A 24,366-nucleotide genomic window follows, 5' to 3' on the forward strand; every position below is an offset into this window, starting at 1 on the left:
TGATGTTCAGACACATTCAGAACACTGTGTGGATATATTGGGACAGTGTGTGGAGTCCTGAACAGAGTGATTCCTTAATTCAGACTGACTGCCAAATAAATTCAAAACACCTTTGAGGGAGTTAAACTAGTAGGAAAATATAAATATTTGAAGGGAAAAACAAAGAAACAAAAACCATGAAGTAGAAGAGAGAAAGCATTTAAAGATAAATTAAAAATATTTAAAAATCAGGTTTACCATAAAATTTCTAATTCTAGAGTCACTTTCCACTGTCGTCTTGACTATTTCCTATGGACATGCAGTTGATCCACACAGCCATGGGTTTAATTCGTGTACATAAATTTAGGTCTTAAACTGCATCTCCATTCCTACCCATGGAATTTTCCACTCCTCCTTCCTCCATTTATTTAATTTTATATTCTGCATTGTAAAAGGTCTCAGAAATCTCATTCAGAGAGACCCAAAATTTACCCATTTTTTACTTAATGTGGAAGTCAGTTTCAAAATGTCCCTCACTAAATTCTTAAATCTCACCATATCTTCAGAAACACAAGCCTCTTATTAACATTTCAAACACCACATCCTGTATTTGATTGGAAGATTAGCAAATCAACCTCTCATTGCAGGGGAAAGAGAGGGGAAGACGACAATTGTTTTTCTTTGAAGTGAACAGGCAGTGATTAAATTTTAGTTTGAAACCTTTTGAATGTGTCTGATTGCTGCCAGTTAATCTGGTATCCTATTTCAAGGTACAGCAGCTACTGGTGCTTCAGATAAAGACATGACACACCTTCAAGATTCATCCAGCATATGTCCTTGTTTGCATTTGGGGAATCTTCTGACCCTTATGCAGACCAGTGTCTGAGTCTCTGAGGCATATGATTTGATTTTCTTTACCATCTTCACTACAAAGAGCTGCGTGTTAACATTGTAGAATTAAAATGGAGGTTAATGTTCCACTACTGCGTGTAAGCATAAATGCAAGGCATGAAGTGAAAGCAGAATGAGTTTATACATCATACTGAGAAAGATTATACATCCTTAATCACCTTGAACAGCTCTTCACTGAAAAAACATGAAATTCAAATTTGCTGCAGAGTAGAGACATAATTTCCTCTATAAGAGAACAAGAATATTCTTTGTAGAGCATCACAAACATTCTTTTATATAACCACAGTTTAAAGCAAGTCTATTTTGATTCTCTAAATATTGTTGGGGGGAGGCAGTTTTTCTAGAAACACTAATGAAACTACCTTGTATTTTGCTGTGATGCTTTTTCCCAAACCACCATGCGGAAAGAACCTAGGATGATGTGTTCTGTAAAATCTGCAGAAAGAAATCCTATTAACTTTGACAAATTAAACCTTGCTGTTGATATAACTAAGTTTCTACCTTATTCAGTCTTACTTTAATAACATTCACAGCATTCTGTTAATTCAATAACAGACACAGGAAGGGCAATAATGTATATCTGGCACTATCTTCACTGGGACACATCAGTTACATCACACCTTGCAGTGACAATCTTTCTGAATTTTACTTAAGGAACAAAATAGTACCTCTTATGCATTGGTACCTCTTATCTACCCAAAATAATATTTGGGCTTATGTAATCTACCCATATTTCATTGCTTACTTTTGAGTTTAGTGTGTCAGGTGCAGTTAAAGAAATACAGTTAAAGAAGTACAATATTATTAAATATGCTGATGTATTTCAAGCTGTATTAGTAAAGGTAAAAAAATACAGCAGAAAGAAGAAAGCAGAGAGTAGAAGAATTATGATACGGGAGATAAAACTATAAAAAAGGCAAAAGCAGAAATATTGCAGTTTGAGTTCTATGAAATTATCATGCTTTCAATATATTTTTAAAATTATAAAAAAGCCAGCAAGAATTGTCAGTGATTTCTAAAGTTAAGATACTTAAAATAAAACCAAAACAAATCCATCTGACATCAGTTCTCTGTAATGACAAGGATATACAGCAACCAAAGGGATATTTTGAAAAAGTAGCTTGTCAGATTCTCTCATTTTAGGAAGCAATTGGAGTGAAATTCTTCTACTAGTCAAAAATAATTGCACAAGAAGGAGCAGAGCTGAGATTCAAATTTTAGGATCTTACATCCAGCGAGAGTTCATTATGTCCATTTTTCTGCTTGAAACTTGCAGTTCCCTACAGTTTTAGCTTTTCACAGTACCTGTCAATAAAGTGTTTAAAACTATTTTGAGATTCTGAGATTCTGAACTGTTTATTTAGATCCTCAAGTACACTGTGAGGTTGCATGAATTTCTGTATAAACTGCACTATCGCACATTCCTAAGGAAAGAAAAAAAAAGCTATTGAATTTCCCATACAGAGGTAGCTTACGTGCTGGATTTCTGTCAGTGAAGGAATCAACAGGCCTGGGAGCTACAGGCTGCAACATACTGGGAGAGGTCTTAAGTAGATTTTTCCACTCAGCAATACAACAATTATTCAGTGTGAGAGAGATTTTCCTGTCTTCAGTCTTGGTCTCTATTTCTGAAACACATTGGTACATTTTTCTGCTTGCTCTAACGCTTCTGATTCTTACCACATCCTTTTTTTCTTCAACACTATAAGGAGAGCAGAGTTCAACATGGAAATACTTTTATGAAATAAAACTACAGTGCAAACTCCAGAACAGAAGAGAATCTAACCACCTCTGGCTGCAAGCAGTTGCAAGATATAATACAATATCCTCTTCCCAGCTAGAGAAAGAAAATCCTGCACTGTGTAAACACTCTCTGATTACATGGTAATACCATACAAACCTAATCAAGATCAAGAAAAAGATCACTGGAAGCAAAATAAGGGTGGAACATGATGGGAAACAAAAGGCTCCTATGAGAACACTGGCAACAAAACAGGACCAAGGAAAACTCGCATTTGCCGTTAATAAAGGTAGGGGATCCAGTGATGAAGGAAGAACACATAAACATATTAGTGGTCATTTTCCTCTTCTGCCTTTACAGGTGAGGTCTACCCTCAGTACACCTTACTGTACTTAATGATAGCCTCAGGGTCTGAGGGAGTGAAGTATTACCCAAAAGAGTAAATCACAGTAGAGAGGAGGACCATAAATTGATCAGGCTGGAAATACCAGCTCCATAGGACTGCATGGAACTCAAGGACATTGCCAAACAACATTGCTTTGAGACTTCTTTATCTCAGAGGGATTGTACCTTTCTAGCAATACTACTGTTGTCACTACAAATGTAGTTTGTTTTCAGAGAGGGAAGGGAAATGAATGAGTACTAAGAGTAAAACCCAAGTCCAAAGGTTTTGTGTTTGGGGCCAGATACACACAAAATATATCTCTCAGATGTCTTTTCTGCTGTCTACTGGTAGCTCACTACCACTACTGTGCATAATTGCCAGAAAACATTGCCATGGTACAACAAAAAAGCACAGTAGAAATCAGTGCTCATCAGCAACAAGGGGTAGCCTTTGCTCTGTAAAACAGCCCAAACAAAATGTTTCATCACCACTTTTTGCTGCCAGAGCATTAAGATTTCAGCAGCACAGAAACCTGTGTAACAAAAGACCAAGATAGGTGAGTACACGACATTAACAGAAAACTGAACCTTTCCTAAAAAGTGGAATAAATCCCACTGGGAAACAAGAATACCTATTCCTTTAAGCCTAAATGGGAAATTTCCAGAAATTTTGAAATTATTAGGGGATGAGAAAATACACGGATTCCCAATCATGCACATGTTCAACATTCCTCCTCTCTCTTAGGTAAGATCCCATGTCTGAAGTTCTGACAAAAATTGGATTGTCTACAGTACTGACTTGCTATTGAAATTGAATTAATTTACTTCTTTCTAGGTGAAGATTGTAATGTACGTAATTTACTTAATTCTAAGCTTTTGTTAATAATGAAACTGTGGTGCACATTTAGGTACTTCAGAGCTGTATCAATGGGGTGGGGCAGGGGCTGCAGCACTCTTAAGTGAGAAAGGATGGTGAGCAGAAGAATAAAATGACAAAAATGAAAGTATCAAAACTGTTAAATTATAAATAAACAGAAAGATCTTTGAAATAATATACTATAAGGAGAGCAGACCTACTGTTTTAATGAAGACACAAGGAAGAAGAGAAAACCTCTTTAGAGAAAAAGTGAACTTGATACCCATCCATATATTATGCATGTCACTACAGTGTTGAATATCATATTATGTGGTATGCAATAGACAGTTATTATATAGTTCAAATTCTTGAATGCTGCCTTATCACCCTACATAAAGAGTAATTGTTATATATTGGCTAGCTATTTCTACAAAATCTGAAATATTAGTAAAAAGTTGATAGATCTTTGATTTGTCTGTGTAAATTACTTGCCAACTGATAAATGGCAAATGCTATATAAAGTAGTTGGGTTAAAGAAAAACAACTACTTTTAAGAACTAATACACAAAGTGAAGAATCTTGCATTGCTCTAAAGGTATTTCAAGGGTCCTCAGTGTTTGGCACTGAGACATACTTCATATAAAGCCTTATTTCCTGAATTTGAGAGAATCCTGTCTTATATGCTTGAGAACAAACATAAAAGAAAAAAGAAAGTAAATTTTCATATGCTGCCAGGCTGTAGACTCAAATATTTCTGATAGAATGCATGAGACCTAGCCATGTATTAATTGGCAGAGCCATGTTTTGGATCTTGATTCCTTTTCATTCAGTTCAGACAACTTTGGGAGTTTCATTTATGCATTATGACAAAAAGTTGTGTATATTTTATGTATAGAGATCCTTTCACCTTTTTTATCTAATAATTTTCTGGTCTTTACCAACTTACATCAGTTGACAACTTTATACTTTTGACAATTCCACTTTATTAACTAGGAATCAGATATAACTTTAGCTTAAGTGTATGTGTGAGCAATTTGAATAAAGTTCTAAATTTAATAATTAGAACAGATAATTCATAAGAACAGAAAAAGAAAAAAGAGTGATTGTTTCTTACCTAAATTTCAGTAAGGCTTTCAAGGCAGTGCTCCACAGCAATCTCACAGCTATGTTCTGGAAATACAGCCTGGATGGATGGACTCCACAGCATAAGAAAGGCTTGTTGGATGGGTAGCCTCTGACTCAATACTCTTTAATTCCTCAACCAGTGATCTTGCCAAAGAGATGAAAGAAATCGGGCTGTTCAGCCTGGAAAAGAGAAGGCTCTTGGGAGACCTTATTGCAGCCTGCCAGTACTTCAAGGGGGCTTATAAAAAGGGGGAGAGTGACTTTTTACACAAGAGACGGCAAGAGGACAAAGGAGAATGGTGTTAAAGAGAAGAGATTTAGAATAGATGTTAGGAAGGACTTCCCTTCTGTGAGAGGGGTGAGACTTGGAACAGATTGCCCAGGAAGGTGGCAGATGCCAGGTCCCTGAAAACATTCAAATTCAGGTTGCTTGGGTTCTGAGCAACCTGATCTAATTGAAGATGTCCCTACTCATTGCAAGGGGTAGGACTAAATGACTTATCTGTTAGTTTGACTTTTGTTCCAACTTCAGTCTGTATAGATCAAGGGGACTTTTTTTTGATAGTTCCTGACATAAGTTTTCTTCCATCACACATTTGTCTTAAAAAGAAATAAATTATTTAGAAACTAAACTATATTTGTTTTGGAAAATCAGAATGATGAAACTGAAATAAAATAACCAGTTAAATGTTACAGAGAATATTAAAAATTGCATGAATTATGAACATGTACAAAACAAATATGAAAACCTTTAGACCAGCTGTTAACTAGCATTTCAAAGCCAAATGAAGTGAGTTCATAGAATGATGCACCAGATGGAAGAAATATGTATACCCAGGGAATAACTGTTTCTTTATCTGCAATTCTAGCTTACTTTCAGACACATACTTATCACCACTGAAGAAAACTTATTCACTCTGTATAACACCTTGAAATAAAGTAATATTCTTTATGTCCTTGTCATTTTTTGCATGTTTTTTTCCTTCAGTGTACAAAGGAGGAAAGTAGTAGTAAAAAAATTGAAAAAAACTTTATGTAACTGAAAAAAAATCCTATATGATTTCTGATTCAGCTTATGTCTGCACATGATCAAATATTACATGTACTATTTAATCATAAAATCATGTAGGGGTCCTTATAAATTAAACCAACAGTCTTTGAATATAGCTTCTGTTTAATGTTGATCATTTCCTATATTTGGATTATTTTGGATGTGCAGAACTATACAGAAATTACTTTAATTAGCAACTATAAAGGATATGTCAGGAAACTTCTTCAGTACATGCTTAAATACAAGATACATCTGTTGAAAATGGTGCAGTCAAACAACATATTTAACTGAAACCTGATACACAAAGTTATACCAATATGAAATGTGCTAATCGATTGATAGGAAATAAAGATGTTGCAAATTAGTTCATTAATACACAACAGGAAGATATTTTAGTTTTAGTTTTCTCTGAGTGGACAAAGAGTGTTGGGTTTGCAAGAGAAGGTTTTGGCAGTGGAGGGGCCACAGGGGCAGTTTCTGTGAGAAGCTGCTATCTTCCCCCAAGTCTGATAGAGCCAACGCCAGCCGGCTCCACGACTGGCCAAAGTTGAGCCCAGCAGAGACTGAGGCAGTGCCTCTGGAATAACAGCTTTATAGAAGGGGAAAGAAGATATTGTTCAGGAGCAATTGCAGCCAGAGAAGAGAGGACTGAGAGTATGTCAGAGGAACAACTCTGCAGACACCAAGGTAAGTGCAGAAGGAGGGGAGGAGGTGCTCCAAGTCGTGGAGCACACATTCTGCTGCAGTCCATGGTGAAGACCATGGTGAGGCAGGCTGTGCCCCTGTAGACTATCGAGATCCATGGGGGAGATACTGATATCCACCTGCAGCTTCTGGAGAGCCCCACGCTGGAGCAGGGGAAGAGTGTGAGGAGTGCTCCTCATGAGAAGGAAGGAGAGGAAGCAACAACATGTCATGAACTGAACAGAACCCCCAATCCCTGTCCCCTGAGCCACTGAAGTGGAAGATGTTGAGAATCAGGAATACAGCTGGGCCCAGGAAGAAAACAAGGGTGGGAAAAAGGTGTATTAAGATTTGGGTTTATTTCTCTATATCCTTCTCTGATTTGAATGGTAATAAATGCAGCAATTTAATTCCAAGCAGAGTCTGTTTTGCCTGTGATGGTAATAAGTGAGTAATCTCTCCCTGCCCTTATTTTGGTCCACAAGCTTTTCATTATAGTTTCTCTTCCCTGTCCAGCTGAGAAGGGGAATGTTAGAATGACTTTGGTGGGCTCCTGGAATCCAGCCATGGCCAATACAACCATATAGATAGAAATTAATTTTGTACATGTGAAAGCTATACATGGTCCTCAGATGCTGCAAATCCATCTAGGTCGTGATTTACAAAACCTTAGGATACTGGCTGGTTTTTTGTTCACTAGGTGCTTTAGACCAAAGGTTTTCTACATTAATTTTAGCAAATTTGGGTCTACACTAAGAAATATTCCTCCTGCACATATATTTTTTTATCCCAAATCTCAAGAGCCAATCAAATTATTCATTATTTGGCTTCTTTTGCTGTGGGGCAAAAAATGCTTTCAGAGGTATAACTTCATGGTAAAAACTACAGAAAACAGAGTGTGATGTAGACATCATACACTAATGTACTTTCTCTCAGTATTTTGTTCAACCAAGCATGAATTCTTTTGTTGTTGCTATATGTTTTAATGTTGCAGTAAGATGAAGTCAGTACCCAATGTATAGAGATTAAAAAAAGATGTGTTTCTTTGTTTTGTACTATGAATGTAATGATTTTGCATAATCACTGCAGCAAGTTGTGGAAGACACAGAAAATTAATAAAACCTGCCGACTGCACAGAGCATAAAATCATTGCTGTGAATTTTCAGCTGTGCTGTACTAGGTTATTTACTGCACACTGCAAAAACAGAGGATGTTTAGCTCAGATGCAGGCAGAAAATAAAGGCCTTCCAAGTCCAGATGTCTTAACTGTGATGAAAAGATAAAAGTTGAATTTTGAAGTGTTAATATCTTATTTCTAAAATATTTTAATTATAAGTTTTCACTCCCTAAGGCACTTCCCTTTCCTGTTTCCTTTAAAGCAACCAGATGGTTGAAACTCGTAGAACAAGAGCTATTTGCACATTTCAATCCTCAGTCGTCACAATATTCTGTAGAAAGCACAACACTGTTACTTAAGAAGATAATAGTAATTGCACATAAAAAATATCCTTCTGGAAAGGGAAGTAGCTAAGAACCTTACAGTTAAATTCATTTCTCCTCTCCTTGCATACTAGAGTGTAAATCCTTGCTTAAGGAATAATGAAGGAAGGTTTGCTTGCCTGAACATCCTGTAGGATACTTAAACAGAAGCAAGTACAGCAAAAACATAAAGGCATAAGAAGAGTTTTCTAAATTACACTAAAATCTACAAAAACACTGTCAGTAGGACCAAAGTCACATACAACTATGCCATGGTTTAGTTGAGGTGTTAGGGCATGGGTTGAACTCGATGATCTTTAAGGTCTCTTCCAACCTAGTTATTCTGTGAATTCTGTGAACTAAAATAATAGTCAGATCAGTGTGAGACCCTCTCTGTAGTCACAGCTGCAGTGCTTAGGGAGATAAAATTTATTTATACAAGCTTTAAAAAACATATAGGCAAGCAGCAGCTTGAATTGAATCCTGGTTCATTCCTAGATTCAGAATTATCTGTGATTTGGAAACAAGCAACACTGTTAGGAACTGTCACAGCTGTATTTGTACCTGCCATGAATGAGTGTTTTGGGCTGCTCAAAGAACTGACAGCAAAGATATTGGCAAATGTGGGTTTACTATAAAAGTGAAAGCATGAAAAAGTTTGTTGGCAAGGTTCATGCTATTACTAACTAGAAAATTAAATCACACAGGAAAAAATCAGACTAAAATCTGAAATCAATAGATCTAAAACTATATGATCTGCATAGAGGCTGGGATGGAAAGGATTAAGGATAAAAAAGAGTAAGGGAGACCTACCCATTGAGTCACAAGGTTCAGGGTGGAACATTTTTCCAAACTTTGCCCTGAACTTGACCAACAATTTAGACAAAAAGGTTTAAGCAGCTCCTGTACTTAACAGCAGTAAAACGATAGCTGAATTGACACAATTTAACCAAATATTCTGTAAAATTGACTATAGCACTACAATACCTCATTTACAGGCCTAACTTGCTTACAAGTCTCTTATATTTAAGAATATAACAGTAACATTCATAGCCCATTTGCTATGTCACATTCACATTCACACACATACAGAATAAAGGAGTATGTACAAGGCTCCATAGTCAGCATTCAACAGTGTAGCAAGTATAGCAACTCCAAGTATAGCAAACCTGGGAGCTCCCTATCTCTGGCAGGCATCCCACTCAGGGAATTTTCTGGTCACAGCCTGTTGCAGTCCAGCAGAGCTCAAAAGGTCCCACTTAGGACCACTGTTGACAGGGCCACAAGAGAGTTGGCTTTAGGCAGAGTAATTTTCCATCCTGGCCTCAATCCAGGTCAGTAACTTTCTTTGAAAGTTCGATAACAAAAATGTTGTTCCACTTGGGTTTTTATTCAGGCAAGAAAAATAGGTTTCCAAGGCTGTTCGTTAAAGAGCAGGATCTCATTAGACATCAGAAGTTCCTGGCAGCAGACAGTGCTTCTGCTGAGCTCAAGAGAAGCTTTGGCCAGGTGCTGTTGGTCAACACTGAGGCCTAATGAGCATTTCTGAGATAATAGTGCGGCTCAAGGAAAGGGGGGAATGTACCACCACAGTACATTACTTCGGCCAAGAAGCAAAGTCCAACTTCCTTGCTACTCACCAGACAAGGAAAAAGTCTTCAGAGGATCCTAAGTTTTATCTTGGTTTAACAATTTTGAAAAAAACCCACAACTATTTGTACACACTATTTTTACAACAAGTATACAAAGTTAACTATTGGAAAGGAGAAGAAAAATAATGTAGCTGCAACCACATCATGATTTGGATGTGAGCTCTGTCCTTATAGAACAGTCTTCTATTTTTAATAAACTTCACAGTCGCTCAAAGGTCAACTATATCCTCAGCTATAAATGCTTAATGCAAGTGTTCAGGCACTGCAAAGAATAGTTGGGTCTATGCTATCTTTTCACACGAGAACAAGTGCTTACCCACTGCAATGTGCATGACTGACATCCATCCCTGACCACATATTCCATCACATGATGCTTATTTTAATGTCACTCAACAAATGTAGGATAAGTCACTGAGGCTGTTTCCAGACCATCTTGATGTTATGTTTTGCAGTGTGGTATGAGTTGCAGTCTGCCAGACAGGGGCATTAGGCCTGCTAAAAATGGGGAGATAGTCTAAATCTCACTGTACTGCTTTATTTCCAGTCCCAGGATTCAGAATAGGTCAGCTAAATCAAGCCAACACCATCAGCTGCTATTAAGTCCTTTGTGAGCTCTAAGCTCTCTGTGCATTGGGAAAGATAACCAGAAGAAGGGGACAGTGGACATATGTAGAAATACAAATTATTCCATACACATCCTTCTTAAAATTTTTTTTTCCTGTTCATTCTCTCAGGATTTAGTAGTGTCCCTACGAAAATTTCTGGCCTCCCATGTGACATCTACTACCTTCACTACACCTAAATTCCTCTGATGAAGAAATAGTCAGGAGTAGCACTACAGATTTTCATAATAAGGAACTGTGCTAATTAAAATCTAATCATAAAGGAGTACAAAAGCCTAAAGAGTGCTGTGATATTTTCTTTAGAAACATCAGAGGATATAGGCCAAAGAGGCTGGTGTAACCCTAATTGTCCCACTGAAATATCATCTTCTTTCTGGCGAGGTAAAAAAATTAAGAAAAGCGAAATAAAACATATTATCCTTCCCCCTAAAATTATCCACATTTCACCTATTCCAAACTAAAAGGAAAAAAAAAAAGACTAAACAACAAAGAATTTAATCTTATATAATTTCATGGATCCCAAATTCAGGCTGGAGGAACTCAAGAGTTCCCTAGTCCAACTGCCCAGAGATAGCAAGGCAATCTCTGAGGTCAGACTGATTGCTTAGGCTTTGATCCTGTCTGGGCTTGAAAAAATGGAGGCTGAACAGTCTCTCCCCTCTTTGACTGTACTTAGGGTGAAAATGTCTTTACAGACAATCAAAATCTCTTGTATCAACATGTGTCCATTATAGTTTTTTCCTTCCATGCAAAAAGAGCCTGCAAAGTGCTGTTTGCATGCCTGCAAAGAGCCTGGCATCTGATATATTTTGCATGCCATTCATGTGAAAAAACAGGCATTGTATAAAATAAAGTGAAGCTTTTGAAATATATGCTGAATCTTCGACATTTTCAGCTTGTGCAAAGAGATTTAAAGAAGTATCGTACCTTGCCTATCCATTAAGTTTTAAGAGACAGTCCCTGGCTTTTGCAGTGTCCCTTACCCAGCAAGAATATGTGGAAAACATCAGCTAAAGCCCCCCAGGAAAGACAAACAGAGAAGTACCAAATTTCTGAAGACAAATCTGCCTGGTTTAATTATTCAACTTTTCTGAAATAAGAGCATTTACAAGCACTTCAGTTTGGAGTCAGAACTGCTATATAACTGCTATACAGGAACCTTTGAAGCTTTTTAATAACTCACACACTCTCCAGAGTACCCTTTTGGGTTTAAACACTGAGTTCCCTTCCAAGAGAAATAAAATCTAGCGCAATAATCCTATATGCACTTGGTGCAGACATTTGTTAGAACTGCTTCACATACATCCCTTTCTCAGCATAGCCCTTTAGGCTCTTCATAAATATTAATTTACAGAATACCCAAGAGGAATAGAATTTATTTTTTTTAATGAAAAGGAAGACAAACAAAACACCTATTCCCAACTTCACAAACAAAATCTTCAGCAGAGCAAGAAACTAAACCTAGATGCCTTACTTGTTTAGGCAAACTGTAGTTCAACAGTTTCTTTTCTCTCCAGACTGCTCTACTATTCAGTTGGCATGATCTTTTGGAGATCTTAGATCAAATGTTGACAAAGAGACGGGATAAGGAAGAAGTGCTCAGCTGGGAGACCAGAGGCCATTCTCACTGAAAAATGATTGGTTACAATGCAATATGGACTCCAAGTACCTCCCAAAATAAAACCAGATGTTCATCTGATCATTCCTGAATATGCAAGCCAGTTATGGGGATGGAGTTTATTGTAGTTTGTTTGGGGTTTCTGCAAGTTTTTTGCACTTGAAAAGATGGTTTGAACAGATGGAAGATTAGACATCAGCATTTAAAAAATTCAATAAAAATCATCGTAATAAAAAAATCTCATTCTATGCTAAGTATTTCTGCTTATATAAAGAAATTATAATGGACATGTTATTACACAGGTTTGCTTTGCTAATTTAAAAAAATTCTGCATTTGAACTTTACTTCTGTTATTGTTTAACTTTCAGAGAAAAATAGTGTTATAACCAGCCACTGAGGAAAAAAAAAAGGATTCTTGATAAAACAGTGATAGCTATGTTCATTTACTATTGACATAGTGTCTTGTTTACAAAATTTTTCCACATATTCACGTGAAAGTGGCACCATGTGTTCCAGTCTTTCACCCTTACAAAGGGATTTTTATTCTGAAGGCTCTTCTTAGAGTTATACAGTTGATATTTTCCTGGTTAACAGATGAATTAGAGTGGGAAGATGCTTATCTTGATGTAACTTTCTTCCTTCCTCAGCTAGACGGGAAAGAGAAAATATAATGAAAAGCTTGCAGATCAAGATAAAGACCGGAAGGGATCACTCATCAGTTACAGTGATGGGCAGAACATACTCAGCTTGGGGAAATCAGTTTAGTTTCTCACCAATCAAATTAGAACAGGATAATAAGAAATAAAACAAACAAAAACAACAAAAACCCCCCCACAAAACAACAACAACAACAAAAAAAAACCACAAAGCAAAAAAAACACCAATAACCCCCCCCCCCCATTCCTCCCATTCCTCCTTCTTCCCAGGCTTAACTTCATTGCTGATTTTCCTACCTTATTTTCCCCCAGTGGCACAGGGAGTTTGGGCTGTGGTCAGTTTAGCATATGCTCTCTCTACCACTCCTTCATCCTCGAGGGAAGGACTCCTCACACTCCTCCCCTGCTCCATTGTGTAGATCCTCACCCATGGGGTGAGTCCTCTATGAGCAGCTTAAATGTGAGTCCTTCTCATGGGCTGCAGGATGGGTCCCTTCCATTGGGGTGCGGTCCTTCAGGAACAGGCTGCTCCACAGCGGGTCACCTTCAGGGTTACAAGTCTCACCAGAAAACCTGCTTCAGCATGGCCTTCCCACAGGCTCACAACCTCATTTAGGCATCCAGCCGCTCTCTTTTGGGGTCCTCCATGGGCTTCAGATGGATCTATGCTACACCATGAAACCTCCATGGCTGCAGGGGAACAGTCTTGGTCTTCACCACAGCTTCAGTCCTGAAGCACTTCCTCCCACTCCTTCTTCACTAACCTTGGTGTCTGCAGAGCTTTTTCTGTCATATATTCTCATTCTTCTGTGCTGTTACTTTTACAACAGTGGATTGGGTTTTTTCACTACTACTGTCTCTGATGGACTCAGCCTTGGCTAGTGCTTCTACTGCTGTTCTTCTTGGTTGATGCTAAAGTTCAACAAAATTCCTCAGTACTTCAGTGTAGAAATGCAACAATTTAGGTATGGGAAAGTGTTTTAAAGTTTCCACGCTCTCCAAAAGTTCTGTGTCGCTTCATTCTAGAGAATATCATCAGTGTAATTCCAGAAAGCAGTGTGCAAAATTGCAGAACACCAGCAGCAACTTTCCAGTACATTTCAGACATGATTCAAATTGCTCTATAAGTATCTGTTAAAATAAAATAAAAACTCCAACATATACAACATCTTTCTCAAGGAAGTTTACCTCCAGTAAAATAACTTTTTCTTGAACAAAAATCTCCATTAAGCACCTTTCTGCTTTTAGTATCCATTAGCAGAGAAAAGGACATTAAAAAATATTCACATAATGGCAAATCTGAAAGTTTTTACTTGGGTATTTTAAGCAGTGTACTACTGACTTTCAGTCTTATAGTTCAATTTTCTCCCTTCCCTAATAGCTTTGCTATGCAGAGGAACACTCTTTTCAATGAGGGGAGGAAGGGTTGGTCTAAATATATATACACACACATTTACATGCCTTGTTATACACAAATAATTTATATTGAAAGAGCCATCTCTGCCCACTTTTTGGACAATCTAGCGTAATGGTGAGTTACAGTTATTCATACATGTATTTTGCAGATACAGAGACAGCTTCTTGTGCCTCTATTCTCATTTTATGCCTCTTTACTAACAGTATATTTTAAACAATCATATAAGCAAAAAATTAAGTTGCATTATTATGAGACATGTAATTTCAGAGTTTATTAAAAGAACATTTCTGAAGATTCACATGGCTGTAGGCAACAGCTGGTGATAGAAAAGGACCAGCTGGTGGCTTTCAACAGCTGGTGACAACAACCATTGATGAGAGATACTACTTTTTTTGATAAAAAAGAAAAACACTTATACTGCTTCTGAGCACTGAGAGAAATACATTCAAGAGGCAAAAGGAGTTAAAAGGGTTTGCTTGCCTTATAGATTCGGGGCATGTCTACCACTGGGAACAGAGTAAGAACTGACAAAAAACCCAACAAAACAACATTACAAAACAAAACAAGAAACAAAGGAACTAATTTGAGTCCAAAACCTACACTAGTTTGGGTATAATGACAGAATAGCTGTTCTGTTAACATAGCATTTTGGCAGGTGGACTTCAGTAATAAATAGATAACTAGTTTTGTGGTAGGAAGATTTGAAGTTGCCACATCTTGTATTATTACACAAACTTCCTTAGAAAGGGTTTTCCTATATCTGCTAAATCCTGATAAATTTCTGGGATAAGATTCCCTTATCAAAGGTCACAAAGCCCTGCAACCTCTTTTGAAAGCCCTCAGACCCCATGTTGCTATTTCCTCACCCTCTGTATGGAAGATCAGTAATGGATAGTAGCCTGTGGGCTGCACCAGGTTTGGAAGTTTCCTTGTGACATCCTTAACCCATGGAGGCAGCAGATCTTCCTACTGATTGGGCCCATTTAGCCCAACTTCTTGCTCCACAACTGGTATCCTCCTCCTTGCTGGGGGATGAATAAAGGATCCCCTTGGTCTTGAATTGTTTCTGGTAGCTGCTCCCTCTTTAGGGAGGCACAAGCATGGTCCCACCAGTCTATCTCCCTCTCTGATTCTCTGATGCTTCTCAGCCTTTCTACTTCATTTCATATCTGCACTAGACTGAGCAGCTTGTCCACCTGGTCACATCTGATGCAACTTCCAGCACTGCTACAAAAATCCACTGAGAGGCATGGGCATTTCCTGTAGCCTGAAGCCCAAATGGCTACATAGAGTTGTGCATGTTTTTCATGGTTTTTTGTCTGGGTTGCTCTGCTCTGTCTGCGCTGCTGCATCTTTTTTGACGACCATAGACAAGACCTGAGTGGACATCATATTTGAGCTCTCTTGGGGAACATAAGGACCAGCAATCCAGCTGGCCGCTTTTGCTGCAGTACTTCACCCTGCCTGTGCAAATGGACCACCACTTGCACTCCCTGGAGCCATTTAAATCTCCCTCAGATGCTCCTGAGCATATATATATACTCCTTTGCCCAACTGGCTGACGAGGTGTGCCAGGTCCTGAGGGGGCCCTAGGCTGCTGCTCCAGTTAACATTCAAATAACATTAACCCAAATTCCTAATACCACAATGATCACGGGAGAAAAAGCATGCCTCCTCAAAGTTTCCATCCCCTTTGTAGCACATTTTTAACCCACAGAAAGCAATTTAGTCTATAATTAACATCCTAAAGCACCTGTCTTGTTAGTATTGGCCCACATGCTCTGCCTTTTAAGACCTAACCTGCCAGTCAAATGGGTTTTTTTTAAAAATAAAGAAATTACACTTTTCATGATTTACAAAAAACAGAAGAAATAAAGGTTAACTAACAGTGTGTAAAGAAGCAAGCTATTACTAATGGCAAAATGTCATTCTTTTGGAGCATGGAGCCAAGCCAAGTTGTGTCTTGTCCAGCTGAGCCAGGCTGAGCGATGGTGGGTCAGGCTGGTGTCCTGGCTCTTGCTGCATGACAGGATAAAACTCTTCAATAGAGAGCTGGGCTGTTCTGTTCTTCCTAACAGAGATGGAAAATTCACTGTTAACCACTGAGTGCTACAGTGATGCTAGAGAGAGACCAGTCTGAAGACAAAGTGCTGCTGAGAGATGAAACAGGGCTCCCCCAGCCTGTGGGAGTTCCAACACAGGTACAAGCAGCTATGGTCTCATTGCAGCCAACATCTTCCCTTCTCCAGAGACTTCTCCACCCTTGGTCCTTATCCTCCACAAAAATATTTCAAGCACAACAGTCGTAATGTAATAAAACTCCTAGAGCTGGAGATGACTCGCCATCAGAAACAAATACTCACTGAATATTGTTCCCATTCCCATGTGCTGAGACACTCCTGCCATCCTGATCTCTCATACTCCCAGACATAGATAGATAGATAGATAGATAGATAGATAGATAGATAGATAGATAGATAGATAGATAGATAGATTTCAGCAGTGCCCTACTTGGCTTCCTGAAGGCTCTCAGGAGCCAGAAGTGCATGTTGAGTTGCTAATCACCCTCCCTAAGCCCTACCAGTAATCCTCTCTGCTGTACCCTGGCCACATGGTACTTCAGAGTCTTATCAGGAGATTTAATGGAAGGAAAACTAAAGAAAAGATGTTCCATCAACTAAAACAAACCAAGGGCTTCAGCTTACATGGCTTGCCCAGTGTCAGGTTTCAGCACAGGAAACTCTGGACTAGGGAGCCCTTAGAGCTGAATGGTGGGGCAGGACTCAGTGTGTAAATGTCAATGCAATTTGGGAGAGAGGAGGAAAGGTCAGAGTGTATTTAGAGATGTGTAATCTCTATGTTACATCCTGTATTTCCCTAATCTTCAGGAAAACACTGCAAATGTATGGCAAATGTGCCCCTATGCTGGCCAGAGGTGATCCACATTCAGACACACACACAGAGCTGGGTTTGAAGCAGGATCCCAGGGAAAGCTCAGCAGAATGCAGCAGAATGTCATCATCAAGGATGCTAACACACAAACTGGCAATCAGGTGTGCCTGAGAGAGACTTGCTGGAATGGGCAACCATGGTGTTGCTGTCACAGCCTCACTTGGTGATGCTGCAATACCCAGAGCAGCCAGGAATCCTCAGAGCATGCCTTCCTACACCCACCCACTGCTTAGCCATCCTGGAAGAGTGAAGATGAGGGTGATACTACATGCTCTGCAGTTCAGTCTCCTGCATCCATCATATCAGGGCTTGCTCCATGGCTCAGCAGGGGTTTACTCCCTCCCATGGTTCAATTGTAAGTCACTTATTTTGGAAATATTTTCAGATATCTTTCAGGACAGGACACAATCTTAGCACTTGTTCCCCTCTAAATCATCTGGGTATAACTCATCAAACCAAACACAAACAATAAAAGTGAGCTACTCAAAACTCACTTAGTTGGAAAAGACAACTCATGTGCTTGGAAAAGACAACATTATTTTGCAGAAAACCTTAGCCATTTAAAAATTTGTCTGTTCAAAATCAAACAAAAAGGAAAAAAGCAATTGCATTATTTTCTCCACATGATTCTACAAAAAGTTCTACTGCAAAATCTCAAAATTATTATATTCTTCTGCCATATTATGATAGCTTCAAAGTAGTGCCATTGTGACTGCACACATTTAATGTTTAATTGTATTAAAATAATTAATATATTTAATAATTATCATTGTGCAGACCACACAGATTAAATATTAACATTGCCTTTACAAAATTAGAAAAGATATATCAGTAAATATATTTCTCTGGATGCTTCTATGCACACATAATATATGTGCAGATATATATATACACATATGCATAAACAAATCTCTATATATATTCACAAAACTCCATTAAAATATGTTACTTTTAGAAACATGGCATTTTCTGACGAAAAGCTGTTTCAATGATTTTTTTTTGAAGCAATCTGTTTTTTTATAATTTTGTTATTCAGATATACACCCCTCCCACAACTGCCCCTCCAGTGTCCACTCAGCCTGCATCAATATTCATATCTCTCTCTAATCATAAGATGAGCTCCCTGAAGGCCTATAGTAGTTAGGTTCTCTTTATATGACCATTAAAATAGATAACTGGTTTTGCCATTAAGCGTCTCTCAGCCTTCTGTGCAGTTATGCAGAAGTGCTCATGGTCCAGTTCCTAACAGGGAATCCACTCTGACAGAGCCCTAGAGAAGCATTTGGGGTACTATTTTGCCAATAATGCTTAGAAGCAGAAAGTTAAGTTAACAAAGTCCTTCAGTGAAAGTTAATTTAGCTATAACCTTGAGTCAAAACCTTACTGAAAAAGTACATTAGACAGAAATCTTAGCTTAAATTAATTCAACCTGAAAGCTCAATAGAGACATATTAACATTTGTAGCTAGACAAATCAAAGCAGGGAGGCTTTTGGTAAAAAAGCAGCACTAATTAAGACAGAAAAAAGAACTCCAGAAATTTCCCTAACCTAGAAAACTTCCCAAAACTGTGGTGGAGCAAGCAAAATAATATTTTACATCGACAAACATCAACCACTAAAAGCTTTTTTTTTTAACAGAACTGAACTGTTTTCATGAAGACAATGCTCTATTATTTCTTCTTTCTTTCCCTCTGTTTCTTTCTCTGCTTATTCTTTTTTCAAGCAGTTTTTAATTTCACTCTGTCCTTCTTTACTTTCTAATTTCTTGTGTTCCGTCTGCTCTGCAACTCTTCTCCATGAAGCCTTTCTTATGTTAATCAACTCAGTGATAACAAACTTTTTTATTGTAACCACACAGATATAGGACAGATATCTAAAGGCTATTATAAACAGATGTAGGACAAAAGGTAACAAGGCCTTCACACCCTTCTAATTAAAATGAAAAGTCATTTCTCTGAGAGCTTTGATGTCTAAGATTCAAATCCATTAATTTAAACTAGAAGAACATGGCCAAAGGCTGGAATGTTTTCCACCGGTGATCTGTGAACACATTCTGTCACATTGTTTTTGGTAAAGCCTCAGTTCCTTTTACTTCAGGACCTCCTATTTAGCTCCAGCTCTTTCAAAATTTAAATAAAAATAATTTTGGAGTTAGACTTTTGAGATTATACTATAAAAATAATTCCAAGGACAAATAAATTCCAGTGCTACATCAGAATATTACTGGGGTGTGTTTTTAAACATAATCAGTAAGTGTCAACTGTGAAGAAACCATTATTATACATCATTCAGCCATGAACTGAAACAGTGATTTTATATAGATAGAAAAAAGGTTGTTTTGGGTAGCTCCTGTTGTTGCTGCTACAAGATTACAGTATAAGTAATGATTTTGGATCTTCACAGTATTTCAAATACTGCTTTTATGAATGTTACATACATCTTTAGTACATATTAAAGAACCTACCATCTAGCATGAAACAGACTCCACCAAAAAAAGTTTCCACCACAGGAGCAGCAAATAAATGAAGTTTGGATTTCATTAAATTACAAACAAGTTACTAAATAGATGATGCCCAAAGGGTATAATTTCTAGTTGCCTAAAAACTAATTATTAAAACAGGACTATATAACGTAATGGGATTAAGTCTAGATATAAAGAACATCGGAGTGGAAAAAGAAAAAAAATTTGATGCACAAATTCCTTATCAGATTGATGTTTATATAGATTTTTCTGAAGAAGTTCAGGACAACAAAACCCATGATTACAGTTATTATCATCTCCAGCTAGTAAGATAACATTTTAAGTTGTAATAACTTTTTCAAGTCTGTCTCAAATATAGAAACAAATTTTTTTCTTTAAAATCTGAAGTCCATTTTGTACAGCTAGATCTTTTGGATGACATTGTTAAAATGCTAGTTCCCATTAATTTAAAATGTATCTGCTTTATCCACCTCATAAAATGTTCTATCTTAATTTTCAGAGGCAACACTACTTCAACATAGTGCAGATGTGTTCAACAAAGACCAGAAAATAGCATCAGCTTGTTCAGAACCCACAGGAGCAAAATTACATAATTTCATCACATGAAAACAGAAAAATCTCACTTGGGCAGAAAGGGCAGAAAGTTGCAAGAGAAAGATAGATTCTCAAAATCTGAGCCAAACACTGTTTGCTAACTAGAATTAACTCACTTCTGAAAGCATATTCCATCTTGTATTATGAAACACTACCCTCAAGGCACATGAACATAAGAAAGGAAAGAAACCTCAAGAGCCCAGTTTGTAAAGGTGCCTACAAGCATGTCTTGAAATCAGAGAAACTGCAAAGAATAACTGAGGCAAAGCCAAAGCCCCACAGGGGTTTGGAACAGCTATTTCCTTAGGAGACTTCTGTCTTCCCTCTAGTAGGCACTCTCAAAACAATAATCATACACATTTTACCACCAGAGAAATTTTGTTTTCTACTTATGTAATTCAGATTTAAAAAGTCATCTTTGCTAAGGTGCTATTTTGAAGAACAACTCTAAGATAGGAATGGCTATATTATTTAAATTGTTGCATTATCAGTACTGCAGTTTGTATAGGTACTACTAAACTAAATACAAAGGTGCAATTCAAGAACCATTTGCCTTGTTGAAGCTGCAACAAAAAGGGAGGCTTCCTCACATGTTTAGAAAAGAAAAAAAACTTGTGAAAAGGATTTTGCTCTCGCTGAATGGCCTTTCCCAGAAGTGAGAGCCACCCAGCAACACAATCTGGAGTGGTTAACTGGATGGATAAAAGCACCTTATTCAAAGTTCCTGGAACAGCTTCAAAACCACTTTCCACTGTTCTGAATTCAACAGGTCTGAAATTTAACTTTTACTGTTGCTGGTTCTGTAAAGCAAGTTTTGTTTGGAAAAGTTTCAGACACAATGACTATATCTGGTAAGTCAAGCCATGATTTTCTTTTATAAAATGTAATAAAACTTCTATTTTTTTCAATAACTGGTGTCAAAGAGACAGAAAGTTTCTCTGAAAGAGGGTAGATATTTAGGAAGACTGGAGCGTTATATGTATTGAAAAGGAAAAAAAAAAAGAAATTGTAATGAGATACTTTTTATGTGTATTTAAAAAAAATCACAGAATTGAGTGGGCGCCAGGAGCTTGTTAGAGCATGGTGGTGATAACACCTAAATTGTGTTAACCAATCCCTGTATGGGCCATATACTTAAGAGTTTAACTTGATGACCCTTGTGGATCTCTCAACCCAGAATATTCTGCAAGTCTGTGATTCCTCCACCCCAGTGGCTGCCCTTCAGTGGGACACAATCTCAGGCCAGAAAGCCTCTCCTGGTCCTGTCCCATGGGTGTGGCTACTCTTGTCCTCTTTCCAACCAGCAGCAGGATTGCACACCCATTCCAAAATGACATGGTTAAACACAGTCCAAATATTGACACAGACAGCTACAGAGACAGTGTCTTTACTGACACCTACTACCCACAACAAAAACACCACCAAGCTTTTTTTCCTCTTTGACTGATTTGAGTTGAAGTCCATTTACAAAAAATACATGCTCTCACTCTGTGGTTTCACAAACATATCTTAATTCATAATATCTCTGTACTGGTTTTGGCCAGGATAGAGTTAATTTTTTTTCATTATATCTTGTATATTGCTATGGGATTCTTTTACTATTAATCCATTGTTGACAATGTAGGGAAGTTTTAGTTATTGCTGAACGGGGCTTATCAGTGCAAAGGCCTTTTCTGTTCTTCACATCCACCAGCAATGCGGTGCCCAAGATATTGGGAAGGGGCACATCTGGGACAGCTGACCCTGACTGACCAAATGGCCATTCCATACCTCATGGCATCATGGTCAGCAATAAAAACTGCAGGGAAGGAGGAGGGGAGACAACATTCAGAGTTATGGCATTTGTTTTCCCATAACTTCATTTTGATGAAGCCCTGCTTCTCTGGAGATAGTTGACTATCTGCCTGCCAATGAGAAGTAGTTTTATAATGAAAACAAAATAAGGAGTTCATTTACTATCTCTGTTTTAGGCCATGAGTTTTCTCAATTTTACACTTGCAATTCTCCTCTCTGTCCCTCTGCAGTGGTGTGGGCAAGCAGCTGTGTGGGGCTTAGCTGCTTACCAAGGTTAAATCAAAACAGTCACAAATATCAGCACGAGCTCCACAACTCCCTAAAACACAGTTAAGAGATTCTGGATACCTTATGCAGCCACTGCTTCAGACCTTTAGTCTTCCCATATGCAGGTCTCCTTCTACTTGCCAGTGAGCTCAATTTGACATCTGCTAGCACATTATATGTACTCACACAGAGAATTGCAAAGCCCTAGGGAAACATAAACCAGCTGCTGTCAGTAGACCTGCAGGCCTCACCACCCACAGACATTTCTCCAGTGAAAGACCTTTCAACCATTCATCCCCTCCAGCTGCTGGCATTTAGATCTTGGAGCACATGCACAGAATACCTTACATGAAAAAGAGTTAAGGCCAGGATTATTAAGAAGATGGGACACTGGAGTGGACATGTACTGGGTGCTTTGTCAGCAAAAGATTACTGTCCAGCAGCTCAGCTGTTTATCTGCAACTGGCCCCTTTTATCAAGCTTCTCTCCTTTTTCTCATGTTTGTGCAATCATCACCACCCCACACTATGCCCTTAGCCTTCCATTTCTCCACCCTGGTCTCCTCCTAAACAACCAAATTGCCCCCATCTGCTTTACCCCCTTTCAGTCTCAGTTTGGTTTCACTCATATTCACATCCTGTATTTCTGACTCTCTTACCTAGGTCACCTTGTCTTTCATGACAATACTGCTTAAGTTACCTACTACTGTTCTTGCAAGATAGCACTCCTACAAGGTCCCACAATACTCTTCTCCATCTCCTTAAAAAGGTCAGACATTCCCTACACGACTGATTTGTCATAGTAGTACCTCTGCCATCCTCACACTGTGTTACAGAACACTGTGTTACATCCCATATTTTTGCATTCTCTGTTCTCCATTCATTCACCTAACTCTCATGGCCAGGGCCTAGTCTGTTCCCTGCCTGTCCCAGCAGTACCTACACACACACACACACACACACACACACCACACACACCACACACACACACACACACCACACACATACACACACACACACATACACACACACAAGCATGTCCCTTCAACTCTCTGAGCTGCTCCCAATCAGCCTCCGAGGGAAGAGCTTTGAACACAGCTACCCTACAAGTTAGCAAGCTTTCCTTCTTTCCTCTAAGATCCTTCACCACTACTGAGGACCTAGGACTCTCCTAGAAACAGCTGCTCCTACTCTTGATGGATGTAAATTACAGCAGATTGCTGCAGTGACTGCTGAGAGGTTGGAAAATCTTTGCTAGTTGAGCCCTGGGAAGATTAAAAATGAAACACCATGTTTCCTGCAGAGGAACAGTTGCTAAGTAGGGTACTACTCTTCTGGTCTAGGGAGCTCTCCTACAAGTTGCTGCTCTGTTACAGAATTAGCATTCTGATCCCAGCATCAAGTCACAGAGGAAAAGCTTCATCCTTTTGGTTAGGTCATGCTCCAGTCTGCTAACAACAGTCTGAAGCCTTGAGACAATTAATACATACAAAGATCCTTTTGTAGTGCTAAAACAGCATATGGAGACCTTAATGAAAGTAAAAGTTGCATTACTTTTTGATTAATATTGCTGCCAAAAGCACAAGACTCTGTTTTGGCACAGAAAGAAAGCATCAGTGCATTTGTTTCTTGAAATTAAATTAAGTTTATTAGACAGGAAAAAGAAAACTAAATGTGACTTAATAGGAAAAGCAGGATGAAACTCAAGATCCAAAAAGGCCGCAGTGTCTAATTACAAGGATTTGGAAAAAAGCTACTGTTTCTGAATGTGGCCTATATTAGGATCTATAAAATATGATATCTGTTGTCTTCTCCAAGAGTAAGTATCTGTTAATAGATTAATAACTTTTGTCTCCATTAAAGCTCTGTGAGGTCACCCTATGCAGTATATTGAATTTATTAGTCTGGGCTAGAGTTCAGCTATATCAAGTGCAGGATGGCCAAATGTCAGAATTTCTATTGACTATGCCCCTGGAATCTTAACATTAAACTGAAACCCACAAGAGGAACTCAATTTCAGTCCATCCAAATGAAATCATAACTTACCTGCTTAAACTGCAGGAACTCTGGAGGAACTAATCTGCCACAAAGCAACAAAAAA

General features: G+C 38.3%; 1 long non-coding RNA gene across 1 annotated transcript in view; it reads right to left on the reverse strand.

The window, feature by feature from the left end:
• Positions 1 to 24,366, reverse strand: part of LOC143694603 (uncharacterized) — a 218,144-nt gene that overhangs the window by 146,919 nt on the left and 46,859 nt on the right. The window contains exon 2 of the long non-coding RNA XR_013183171.1: positions 4,987 to 5,177. This is a non-coding gene — a long non-coding RNA (uncharacterized LOC143694603). The remainder of the gene's footprint in view (positions 1 to 4,986; positions 5,178 to 24,366) is intronic.

Source organism: Agelaius phoeniceus, chromosome 1 (genome assembly GCF_051311805.1).
Source record: "Agelaius phoeniceus isolate bAgePho1 chromosome 1, bAgePho1.hap1, whole genome shotgun sequence".
In the NCBI taxonomy this organism is placed as follows: Eukaryota; Metazoa; Chordata; class Aves; order Passeriformes; family Icteridae; genus Agelaius; species Agelaius phoeniceus.